The sequence below is a fragment of the Heterodontus francisci genome, chromosome 16 (genome assembly GCF_036365525.1).
Source record: "Heterodontus francisci isolate sHetFra1 chromosome 16, sHetFra1.hap1, whole genome shotgun sequence".
NCBI classification, from domain to species: domain Eukaryota; kingdom Metazoa; phylum Chordata; class Chondrichthyes; order Heterodontiformes; family Heterodontidae; genus Heterodontus; species Heterodontus francisci.
The window spans coordinates 90,256,102-90,267,847 of record NC_090386.1 but is presented as its reverse complement, the minus strand read 5'-3'; the positions used below and the strand labels follow the sequence as shown (position 1 = coordinate 90,267,847).

General features: G+C 43.9%; 1 protein-coding gene across 1 annotated transcript in view; it reads left to right on the top strand.

Annotated features, from left to right (window-relative positions):
• Window positions 1-456: 456 nt before the first annotated feature.
• The window catches only part of LOC137378512 (neurensin-1-like), a 40,803-nt gene continuing 29,513 nt past the window's right edge, over window positions 457-11,746 (top strand). Inside the window, exon 1 of the mRNA XM_068048852.1 lies at window positions 457-634. The gene's annotated coding sequence lies outside the window, so the exon portion shown is untranslated. The remainder of the gene's footprint in view (window positions 635-11,746) is intronic.

Here is an 11,746-nt window from a genome sequence, read left to right as displayed (position 1 = left end):
TATATAGATTACTACTGCACTATATATGACATCAGATTTTCACAGGGTAATAAAATAAAATTGAGAAGTGTCTCATTACGAGAATAAGCCTGTTATTGGTACAACAATGAGAAAGAAATCCCAAATGTCAGGCGGGAAAATATCAGATAATTTGTAATCCTGTTCTGTTTAACTTTCCCATCTTGCCAGATGCCAGTTTTATTTGTACCAGAATCATGTATTCTATATTCTATATTCTGTTAGATTCTCAGAGAAGGCTTGAAGGATTATCGCATCATTCTCCAACAACCGTGCCTAGTTCTGTGTGTCGGGGACGGAGCCAAGGCAACAACAGGGACAGGAATTGCATAATCGAATTAGTTATGGTGCTTCCTGTACGTCTGCACGGTTCTCAAGGTTGAAGTGGGCAGCAGTGATCAGCTGCTCAGGGTGTGTGTGTGTGCTTGGGAGTGTGTGTGTATGGATGTAGATGCGTGCGCTCAGTGTGAAGCTGACAGGCTGCAGGTGCAGTCCGACAGAACAGAATTCATCGCCAACTCGACTTCAGAGCAGAGATTAATCCTCATCTGGCATCCGAGTCTGGTGGATGGAATTGCTGTGTAGAGAGCAGTGTTAGAGATCTGTGCTGCAACAGGTAAAACATACAGGAGAGTGAGCACTTGATCAGTCTCTCTGCCTCTGTCACTCTCTGTATTGTTTGTCATTGTCTTTCTGTCTGACAGCCAATTCCTCTGTCGATGTCTGTCTCTGTCACTTCATAGCACTAGCAGTTGGAATGTATTATTATTGATATTTGTGTCAAAATAAGATAATGCCAAAGATATGCAACTCTGAACTACATTACTTTTGATTAAAGTCTACATTTGTAGTTGAAGTCATTTTAAAAAATCCTTTTCTATGGAAAGAGTTAGAGATGGACAATTCTTTTGGATTGAGGGCTGAGATTTCTCTACTATTTTATTTATTATTTCCCTCCTCTCTGTGTCTCTCACCCTTTCTCTCCATTGTTTATCTTGTGTTATCTGGTAAATAGCTTTCAAATTCCATCTGTCCTTTCTACAATAAAAGGAAGAGAAAAGGTTCTCATTGTCTGCAATTTCTGTTACCTATAGTCCTTGAAGCTGATATTTTTTTAAATTCTCGATTATTTTAAGGCTTTTAGCTTTTCCACCTTTAAGCTTTTCCTTTGCTAATATTTTCTTATTATCTATTTGAAAGTTCTTTCTCTCTCTGTCTCTGCCGCCTCTCTTTCTCTCTCATTATAACTCTCTCACTGTTCTTACCTTTACTTTTTCTCATCCACTTATTTGCCCTCCTCACCCCGCCTCTCATTCCCTCCCTCGCACATTCCTCCTCCTTCTCCAGGATATGTTGCCCTTGGAGGAGGTGAGGTACAGATTGTCCAGAATGACACCAAGTCTAAATGGATTAAATAACGAGGAAAGGTCACACAGACTAGGCTTGTGCTCCCTTGAGAATTGAGGATTGATTTAATTGAGGTGCTTAAGATGATTAAGTTGGCAGGGTGGATAGAGAGAAAGTGTTTACTCTGGTGAGGGCGCCCAGGAAAAGGAGGTAAAACATTTAAAATTAGAGTTATGCTGTTCAGGGGTGATGTCAGGAATTCCTTCTTCTCTCTACCCCAAAAGGTTATTGAGGCTGGGGGTCAATTGAAAGTTTCGAAACTGAGTTTGATAGATTTTTGTTAGGTAAGGGTGTTAAGGGCTAAGGAGCCAAGGCGTGTAGATGGAGTCATGATCTAATTGAATGATGGAATAGACTGAAGGGGCTGAATGGTGTCCTCCTGATCCTCTGTACCTTGTCGCTCAAGGGTTTGTGAATGCTGATTTTCACTCTTTATTAATCATGTTGTATGAACTCCTGCACCTCTCCACTCATGTGCCCTATCCTGGAAAATTAGGGAGCGGGAATAGCTGAACAAGATGTTTCTTTGGGAGGAGTTAACTCACAAAGGCTGGCTTTGCAAGCAATGCCTCCGAGCAACAGTTAAATCTCTCCACGGATTCGTGTTTGCACATTCTGTTCCTGTATTCATGTGTGTGTGGCTCATCTCTACTTCCTCTGTATTCAGCTTCGCATTACACATTTTCACCAGCTAGCTATTACATTTCTTCCCTTCAATGGCCTGTCAGTTAACATTTGTTCTCCTATTTACACGAATCTATTCCTTCTTTATTTTAGTCTTAATTGTGTCAATCGACCTCCGAAGCTGTTTTTTAACAACTTCGCCTCAAGGTCTTTCATTCTCGCCACTTCTCTCTCGATATACGTAATCCAAAATAATAGAACATTCAGCTGATGCTGTGATCAATGTTGTGAATGATACTAAAAAGCTGCTGTATCAGAATTAACTATATTCCTTAAACTCACTCGTCAAAATTCAGTTATATATATATAACATAGTGTGTGTATCTGCATGTGTGTGTCTGTTTTTGTGATATATATACACACTATAAATATAATTATCTGTCTGTATCTTTACCTCAATGAATCAATCTAAAAGTCTATCCATGTGTCTGTCCCTCACTGTCAAGTCTGACTCATTTGCAATGCGACAAGCTCATTTTGCTTTAACATTTTGGGGATCAGATTCCTCCTGTTTGATCATTTTGGAGAGAAAAAAACAGAAAATGCCACCTTGTGCTGGTGTCAACTCACACTAAAGGTATAATAACCGAAATTTCATCCCGTTGATTGTCTTTACTGTTAGCAATATCTCCACGTAACTATAGGCCAGTTAGCTTGATGTCTGTCATGGGGAAGGTGTTAGAATCGATCATTAAGGAGGCTATGGCTGGGCACTTAGAAAAACTCAAGGTAATCGGGAATAGTCAACATGGTTTTGTGGAAGGGAAATCGTGTTTAGCCAATTTATTGGAGTTCTTTCAAGGAGTAACATGCACTGTGGATAAAGGGGAGCCTGTTGACGTTCTGTACTTGGATTTCCAGAGGGCATTTGACAAGGTGCCACATAAAAGGTTATTTAGCAAAGTAGGAGCTCATGGTGTAGGGGGTAACATATTAGCATGGATAGAAGACTGGCTAGCTGGCAGAAAACAGAGAGTATGCATAAATGGGTCCTTTTCTGATTGGCAGGATGTGATGAGTGGAGTCCCGCATGGGTCTGTGATGGGGCCTCAACTTTTTACAATTTATATCAATGACTTAGATGAGGGGAGGGATGGCATGGTAGCTAAATTTGCAGATGACACAAAGATAGGTAGGAAAGTATGTTGTGAAGAGGACATAAGGAAGTTGCAGACCGATATAGAAAGGTTGAGTGAGAGGGCAAAAATCTGGCAGATGGAGTATAATGTGGGAAAATGTGAAGTTGTTCACTTTGGCAGGAAGAATAAAAAAGCAGAGTATTACTTAAATGGAGAACAACTGCAGAATTCCGAGATGCAGAGGGATCTAGGTGTTCCAGTGCATGAGTCACAAAAGGTTAGTATGCAGGTACAGCAAGTAATTTAGTTTAGAGATACAGCCCTGAAACAGGTCCTTTGGCCCACCGAGTCTGTGCTGACAATCAACCACCCATTTATACTAATCCTACACTAATCCTATATTCCTACCACATCCCCACCTGTTCCTATATTTCCCTACCACCTACCTATACTAGGGGCAATTTATAATGGCCAATTTACCTACCAACCTGCAAGTATTTTTGGCTTGTGGGAGGAAACCGGAGCACCCGGAGAAAACCCACACAGACACAGGGAGAACTTGCAAACTGCTCCTCCTCATTCAAACACCTGACATGGATCTCTTTCCTAAACCTCTGGTCCTCCCTCACCCTTTGTGAGAGTCTTCTCAAACCCCATCTCTTGAATCTGGTCTTTGGTCACTCTCCAATTCACTTCCTTCCCAATCATCTGCCTGTGAAGCCCTGTGGGGCTTTTCTTTTACAATAAAAGGAACTGAATAGAATGACAGAGTTTACAGCACAGAATCAGGCCATTCAGCCCAACGGGTCCGTGCTGGTGTTTATGCTCCACATGAGTCTCCTTCCAACCTACTCCATCTCACCCTATCAGCATATCCTTCTAATCCTTTCTCCCTCATGTATCTTTCTAGCTTCCCCTTAAACGCATCTCTATAATGCACATATCCTGTTGGCTGCACCCTCTCTATTTTGAGATGTTGATGGAACCAGCCAGGGTAACTTAAGATCACTCTTTTCACCTAACCTTCAGGGTAGTGAGATGTATTTCTAACTCAGCAAACTGAAGTTCAGGAGTAATAAATACGACATGAAGAAAGAAGGGAACATTTCTGTATTATTTTTAGCTTCTGTCATGAAGCACGGACAAAGGCAGCATGGAACTGGAATGTGGGATAGCTGTTAAAAACAGAAAAAGCACAAAACAAAATGGTAGCACTTAGCCTATCAGTGAAGACAGCTAGTGGTGGATCTCACTGCACCAGAACAAGCATCAAAGGGGCTCAAACCTGACCCAACAAGTGCATATCATCATAGAGATAAGATCAAAGCAGGAGCCTCATTTGGAGCCAGCGCAGTCTAATCTGGTGAGGCTTAGTATAGTATGCTACTATAGATATTTACTCAGCATCTAACCATTGCTGCCCCTAATCTGAAAATACTTGATGAGGCAGTGTAGAGAGAGCTTTACTCTACATCTAACCCGTGCTGTACCTAACCTGAGAGGGTTTGATGGAGCAATGTCCCTCCTCTGATCACCTATCCTCTCTCTCTTTATCCCACACTTTTTCTGCTGCTGTCTCTCCTCTCTTTCCTTGTGTATGTCACTCACTGTCTCTACTTCTTCAAAAAAATTTCTTACATCTTGACTCTACTCCCTTCCTTGGCTGTAGATGCTGACTCATGCTGGTAGCTGACTCCAAGGGTACAGACCACTCTACAGTATCTCACCAAGTGTCTGTTATCCATGTTTGAGCTTAGGTAGCAAGCATCGGCAGTGTACACTGGGTCAGTGCCTCTAGACCTGATCCTGCTTTTACCCTATTCAGTCAGGTGTAGGACCTCTGGCTCAATTTTGTTTTCTGAGAAACCCATGGGTGTTGAAAATGTCATAGTGTCCCTCCTGCCCCCCTAGCTGAGTTATGCCAAAAGAGCAAACCAAGGAGAATCGTAGCACCTCCCTACTCTCACAGCGCAGCTCCACATCGGGAAGCGCAGTTGCTCTGTGTTAGGAAGGAGGAAACCATCAGCCAGCCTTCAAAAGAAAGCAGCTTGAAATACTTACATTTATATAGCACCTTTCACAGGCTCAAGGCATCCCAAAGGGCTTTACAGTCAAGGAAGTGCTTTTGAATTGTAGCCACTATTGTACTGTAGGAAATGTGCGAGCTTGTGCACAGGAAGTTCCCAAAAACAGCAATGTGATATCGATTAGATAATCTGTTTTTATAATGACATCTGTTACACTCCAGATAGTCCAGGAGTGAAGGATAGAACTGGAGTGTAGTCTTTACACACTTATAAGCTTTTATTTACTGAGATACACATTACAAACATGCACCTCCTAACCCATCAACCACATTTTCAGTTTGCTCCTATATGCAGGAGCACAAGTGAATCTCCAGTTAATGCCCACCACCTGAATACAATTAAACATCCAATAATATACTATTAACAATCTTGATTGAGGGATAAATATTGGCTAGGACACCGGGGATAACTCCCCTGCTCTTCTTCGAAATAGCGATGTGGGATTATTTACGTCCACCTATTTCTGATTAATATCCAGTGACCCCTGAAAAATGTATATATGTGTGAACATAGAGTGAGGCAGGATCAGGATTGGCAGTGATGCCCACTGTTGTTTAACAGCTCCCAATTATCCATTGTCCAGCCACTCCATGAGGCAAGCAGTGGGGGGGGGGGGGGGGGGGGGGGGCGATGCTGTGTGGAACTGTGCTGCAGCAGGAATCCGTGCCTGCAGGAGAGGAGAAAATAATTCACCAGCGACCCAGTTTCTGATGAGATTCTGTAGAATTTGGTAACCATGAAAATTGAGGGGAAAGGCTAGTGGTATGACACAGAGTGGACAGTCCACAGATTCATTGACTTAACACGCACGGCACCATTAGCCTCTTTGTGTGGCTGCCTTTTTGCGCAAGAAGTCTTGGGGGCAGTGAAAAGGCAGGCTCTCAAGGAGAATAATAAGCCACTTACCTCAGTCAAGTACTTACCCTGCTGAGGGTTTAATAGCATTCAAGACACGTTGGAAAGTTTAAGTCTGAATTCATGCCTGGCTAAGAGATCCTTGCACATATACCGTTCTTTCTCCAGTTGATCAAAGTGTGCCAACTTTAAAGTGGGTAAGCAGAACGACTTCAGCTCCTGTGAGATTATTTCTTCAAAGATAACAACAACAGCTTGCCGTTATTCTTTTGGGCCTCCTTATCTCGAGAGACAATGGATACGCGCCTGGAGGTGGTCAGTGGTTTGTGAAGCAGCGCCTGGAGTGGCTATAAAGGCCAATTCTGGAGTGACAGGCTCTTCCACAGGTGCTGCAGAGAAATTTGTTTGCCGGGGCTGTTACACAGTTGGCTCTCCCCTTGCGCCTTTGTCTTTTTTCCTGCCAACTACTAAGTCTCTTCGACTCGCCACAATTTAGCCCTGTCTTTATGGCTTCCCGCCAGCTCTGGCGAATGCTGACAACTGACTCCCACGACTTGTGATCAATGTCACACGATTTCATGTCGCGTTTGCAGACGTCTTTATAGCGGAGACATGGACGGCCGGTGGGTCTGATACCAGTGGCGAGCTCGCTGTACAATGTGTCTTTGGGGATCCTGCCATCTTCCATGCGGCTCACATGGCCAAGCACCTTTATACAGCACCTTTAATGCAGTAAAAGGTCACCAAGGTGCTTCACAGGAATGATTACCAAATGATAAACAAGAAGGAGGAAGGATATGTTGATGGGGTTTGATGAAGTAGGGTGAAAGGAGGCTCACGTATAGACCAGTTGGGCTGAATGGCCTGACTCTGTGTTGTGAATACGGTGAACTATGTCTATGTATAAAATTTAATACTGAGCCACATAAGCAGACATTAGGACAGATGACCAAAAACTTGGTCAAAGATCTTAAAGATTTGAAGGAGAGTCTTAAAGGAGGAGAGAGGGTGGCGAGGAGGAGAGGTTTAGGGAGGGAATTCCCTTGGGGCCACGGCAGCTGAAGACATTACCGCCAGTGGTGGAGCAATTAAAATCATTCGAGACGATTTGTGTTGTGAGTCACTCGCTACAGTCACCTGGATTGAGTAGCGCAGTTGTGGAGAGCAGCAGGAGGGCCTTGGAGCTGCTTACAAATACATTGTACACACAAATTGAATCAATGACTCATTCGCAATCTTAATTGTCTGATCTCTGTGACATGGTCTCTCCATCCCCCTCCCAGTCATCTGAAGCAAGGAACAAATGTAATAATGGGGAGATTAATCAGTTCAGAGCATTCGAATTCTGGGCCTGGATGTTATCCGGGCGATGGAATGAAAGTCTCTGTCCTCAGAACTTGTATTTATATAGCTTAAGGAGCTTATGTAGCTCCCCACTTAAGGAGATATTAGGACAGGTGACCAAAAGCTTGGTCAAAGATAAGTTTTAAAGAGTGTCTTATAAAAGATGAGAGGCAGAGAGGTTCAGTGAGGGAATTCCAGAGCTTAGGGCCTAGATGGGCAGAGACACGACTTGGTTCAATGATGGAGTGAAGGAAGCAGGGCAGGTGCAAGAGGCCAGAGTTGGAGGACTGTAGAGATTTCAAGGGGTTGTTGGGTGGAGATGGTTACAAAGATAGAAAGGGACAAGGCCATGGAGGGATTTGAACACAAGAATGAGAAATCCCATGAAATCATATTTTATTACTTACAATTTACAGCACAGAAACAGGCCATTCGGCCCAACAGGTCTATGCTAGTGTTTGCGTTCCACACAACTCTCCTTCCATTCTAATTCATTGCACCTCATCAACATATCCCTCTATACCTTTCTCCCTCATGTGCTTATCTAGCTTCCCCTTACATGCATCTATGCTATTCACCTGAAGTACTCCATGTGGTAGCGAGTTCCACATTCTAGCCACTCTTTGGGTCAAGAAGTATTTCCTGTTGGATTTATTAGTGCTATCTTATAATCTTGTCCTCTAGTTTTGAAAGCTCCCAGAAGTGGAAACATTTTCTCTACGTCTACCCTATCGAACCCCTTCATAATTTTAAAGACCTCTATAAGGTCACTTCTCAACCCACTCTTTCCTAGAGAAAAGAGCCCCCAGCCTCTTCAGTCTTTTCTGATAGTTATAACCTCTGAGTTCCAGTATCATCCTTGCAAATATTTTTGCACTTTCTCCAGTGCTTTACAAAGATGTAAAATGTCCTTGCGCATGATTAAAATGCTGCTCAATCCGTGTAGTGTGTTCAATTGCCCTTGCTGCTAAAATTAGGTTTAAAATGAGCGTGCTGTGATGTCTATTTTTGAAGTTCCATTTGGCAAATTAATTTGAGTCTATTAGCCAGGAATTAGCTTGTAAAATAAAAGGGTCAACATCTCGATTCCAGAACTGACAAAGTAGTTTCATATGAATTCATTAAGTGATCGTGCATTGGTATCACACGGAGTAATTTACAAACTCTTCACCTGCAGCCCATATTTTCAAATATTCCAAGCAGAACTGCAAATGCTCTAAAATGCTAAATTTATTGCCAAGGATTCATGGGAACTAGTAAATGATGGCTGTGTTCACTGGGGCACAGGTTGTTCATGTTATCAGCAGCTGAGGCCTGACTGAGCCCTAATTGCCCAGGCCAACCTGTACACTCAAATGTGTTGAATTGGGTGATTAATACAGCCTCGTCACATCCCTGATGCAGGCTCATTCCACCTTCCGTGCAAGAACTTGACAAGGGAATTAGGGAGGCGACAGAAAGAGGCCTGCAGCTGCAGGACTACTGCTGTGACTTCCATTCCCTAGCCACCTACTCCACCCCTCTCCCTGGCCACTGTCGAGGCTGAATTAGACTGCCCACAACCTTTGACCTTGAGGTAAGCTTCGCACCATATTAGCTCCATCAGCAAGACTGCCAACTTCCACCTCTTTGGAAGAAGCCCCCACATCTTCTCAGAAATCCTCATTCATGCCTTTGTTACCATTGACTATTAGCGTGACTTTATCTAAAACTCTACTGCCCGTATCCTAACTCACACTAAGTCCCATTTACCTATTACCCCTGTGCTCCCTGACCTACATTGGCTCGCAGTCCAGCAATACCTCGATTTTAAAATTCTCATCCTCACATTCAAATCCCTCCAGCCCTACAACCATCTGAAATCTCTGCTCTGTTCCAATTAGCAGCCGTGCCTTCAACTGTCTGGGCCCTAACTCTGGAATTCCCTCCCTAAACCTCTCCGCCTCTCTAACTCACTTTCTCTCTCCTCCTTTAAGATGCTCCTTAAAACCTCTCCCTTTGGCCATTTGGTTACCTGTCCTAATATCTCCTTTTGTAGCTCGGTGTCAGATTTTATTTATTATTATTTATTTATAGATACAGCATATAAATGCAAGTTGTTGTTGTAGGACTGACAGCTAGATGGCCGACAAGCTCAAAAATGAATGGATAACAAAGCCACATAGTTTTAAGCCCTTCTTCGCCTAACTGCCTCATCCCCTTCAGAGTCTCCAACCTGAGGGAGGATCAGGGAGTATCCAGGAGCAAGGCTGACTGTCAGCTTCTTGAAGGGAAGGTGAACCACTGGAAATGGCCACCCTGGGATACAACCACAGGAAATTATGGCAGTAGGGCATGAAATGCCTCCTCTTGTTATCCTGGCAACACTGGGTCTGTACACTGCAGCTGTAGTACATGCCCCGAACCTCAGCGGAAACCTTAAAAATCCCAGGGCATCGTAAAGGGTCTCCACCCCAAATCTCCTGACCTTTACACCTGATGAATAGTTGTCAAGTAGGTGCTGATCCAAGAGATTTGGGGAAATTGAGGCCTGATCAACTCACAACCTGTGCCAGCCAGTTGGTAGCATTCTCATCGCTGAATCATCTGAATTGTGGGTTCTGACCCCACTCCAGAAGTTTAAATACCAATTCCACGCTTGACCCAATTCTGTACTGAGGGAGTGCTGCACTGTCAGAGGTGGTGTCCTCTGGATGAGGCATTAAACTGAGGCCACGTCTGCCCTATCAGATCGGTATAAAAGATTCCATAATGTTATTTTGAAGAAGAGCAGGGGAATTTTCCTTAGTGTCCTGGTCAGTATTTATCCCTCAACCAACATCACTGAAAAAACAGATTATCTGATCATTATCACATTGTTAGCTGTGGGACCTAGCTGTTTGCAAATTGGCTGCTATGTTTCATACATTACAATAGTGACTGTACCTCATTGGCTCCAAAGCACTTTGGGATGTCCCAAATGGTGCTATATAAATGCAAGTTCTTTTCTTTAAATCTCTTGTATGCTTATAACGGGTGATAATACAATACTGTTGGGGACAGGTGACGAGTATTGCCTGACCTTCCCCTAACCTTAACCCCTCCCCCAGTTGGAGACTGCTGAGTTATTTATCTTTTTATTTTTATTTAGAGATACAGCACTGAAACAGGCCCTTCGGCCCACCGAGTCTGTACGGACCAACAACCACCCACTTATACTACTCCTACATTAATCCCATATTCCCTACCACATCCCCACCTTCCCTCAATTCTCCTACCACCTACCTACACTAGGGGCAATTTACCATGGCCAATTTACCTATCAACCTGCAAGTCTTTGGCTGTGGGTGGAAACCGGAGCACCCGGCGGAAACCCACGCAGTCACAGGGAGAACTTGTAAACTCCGCACAGGCAGTACCCAGAATGAGGGAGGGGTTAGTTGAAATTACTAATTGAAATAGCGGGAAATACTGTACTGAATTTATAATTGCTCAAAAATAGCTTTGGGGAATGAAAGAGAACTTGAGACACATTTGCAACTTTATGAGTGATTTATATTTAAAGAGATTAAGATAAAATTCTTTTGATTTGTAGTCTGCAAAACAAACTAATAAAATTAATTGCTGGAGGGAACATCCAGTGCACTAGGGATTGAAAAGTCTGTGTTATCCCAACAGGAAGGGATACTGGAATTACAGAAACGGGCAGTGTGATCACAGAGAGAACAAAGAATGATCGGATCTATGGAGGGAACCATTTTTATAAATCCCCACAGTCCTGACAAACCACCGTCATAATCCTTAGGCCACTAACACTAGAATCCCCAGAACTGAAAGCCCTGCCAGACCTGACACCCCAACACCCACAACCCCCCAAACCCCAAAACCCCCAAACCCAAACCCCCCACAACCCTGAACCTCAAAACCCCAACAACCCAAATCCCCAAACCCCCAGACCCCAAAACCCTAAACCCACAAACCCTCAAATCCCAAATACCCCCAAATCCTCAGCATCACAAAACCTCATAAACCCTAAACCCCAACCCCCAAAACCCCAAACCCTCAACAACCCAAACCCCCAACAACCCAAACCCCCACCTCCCCAATCCCCCAAACCCCAACAACCCAAACCCCCAACAACCCAAACCCCCACCTCCCCAATCCCCCAAACCCCAACAACCCAAACCCCCAACAACCCAAACCCCCACCTCCCCAATCCCCCAAACCCTCAACAACCCAAACCCCCAACAACCCAAACCCCCACCTCCCCAATCCCCCAAACCCCAACAACCC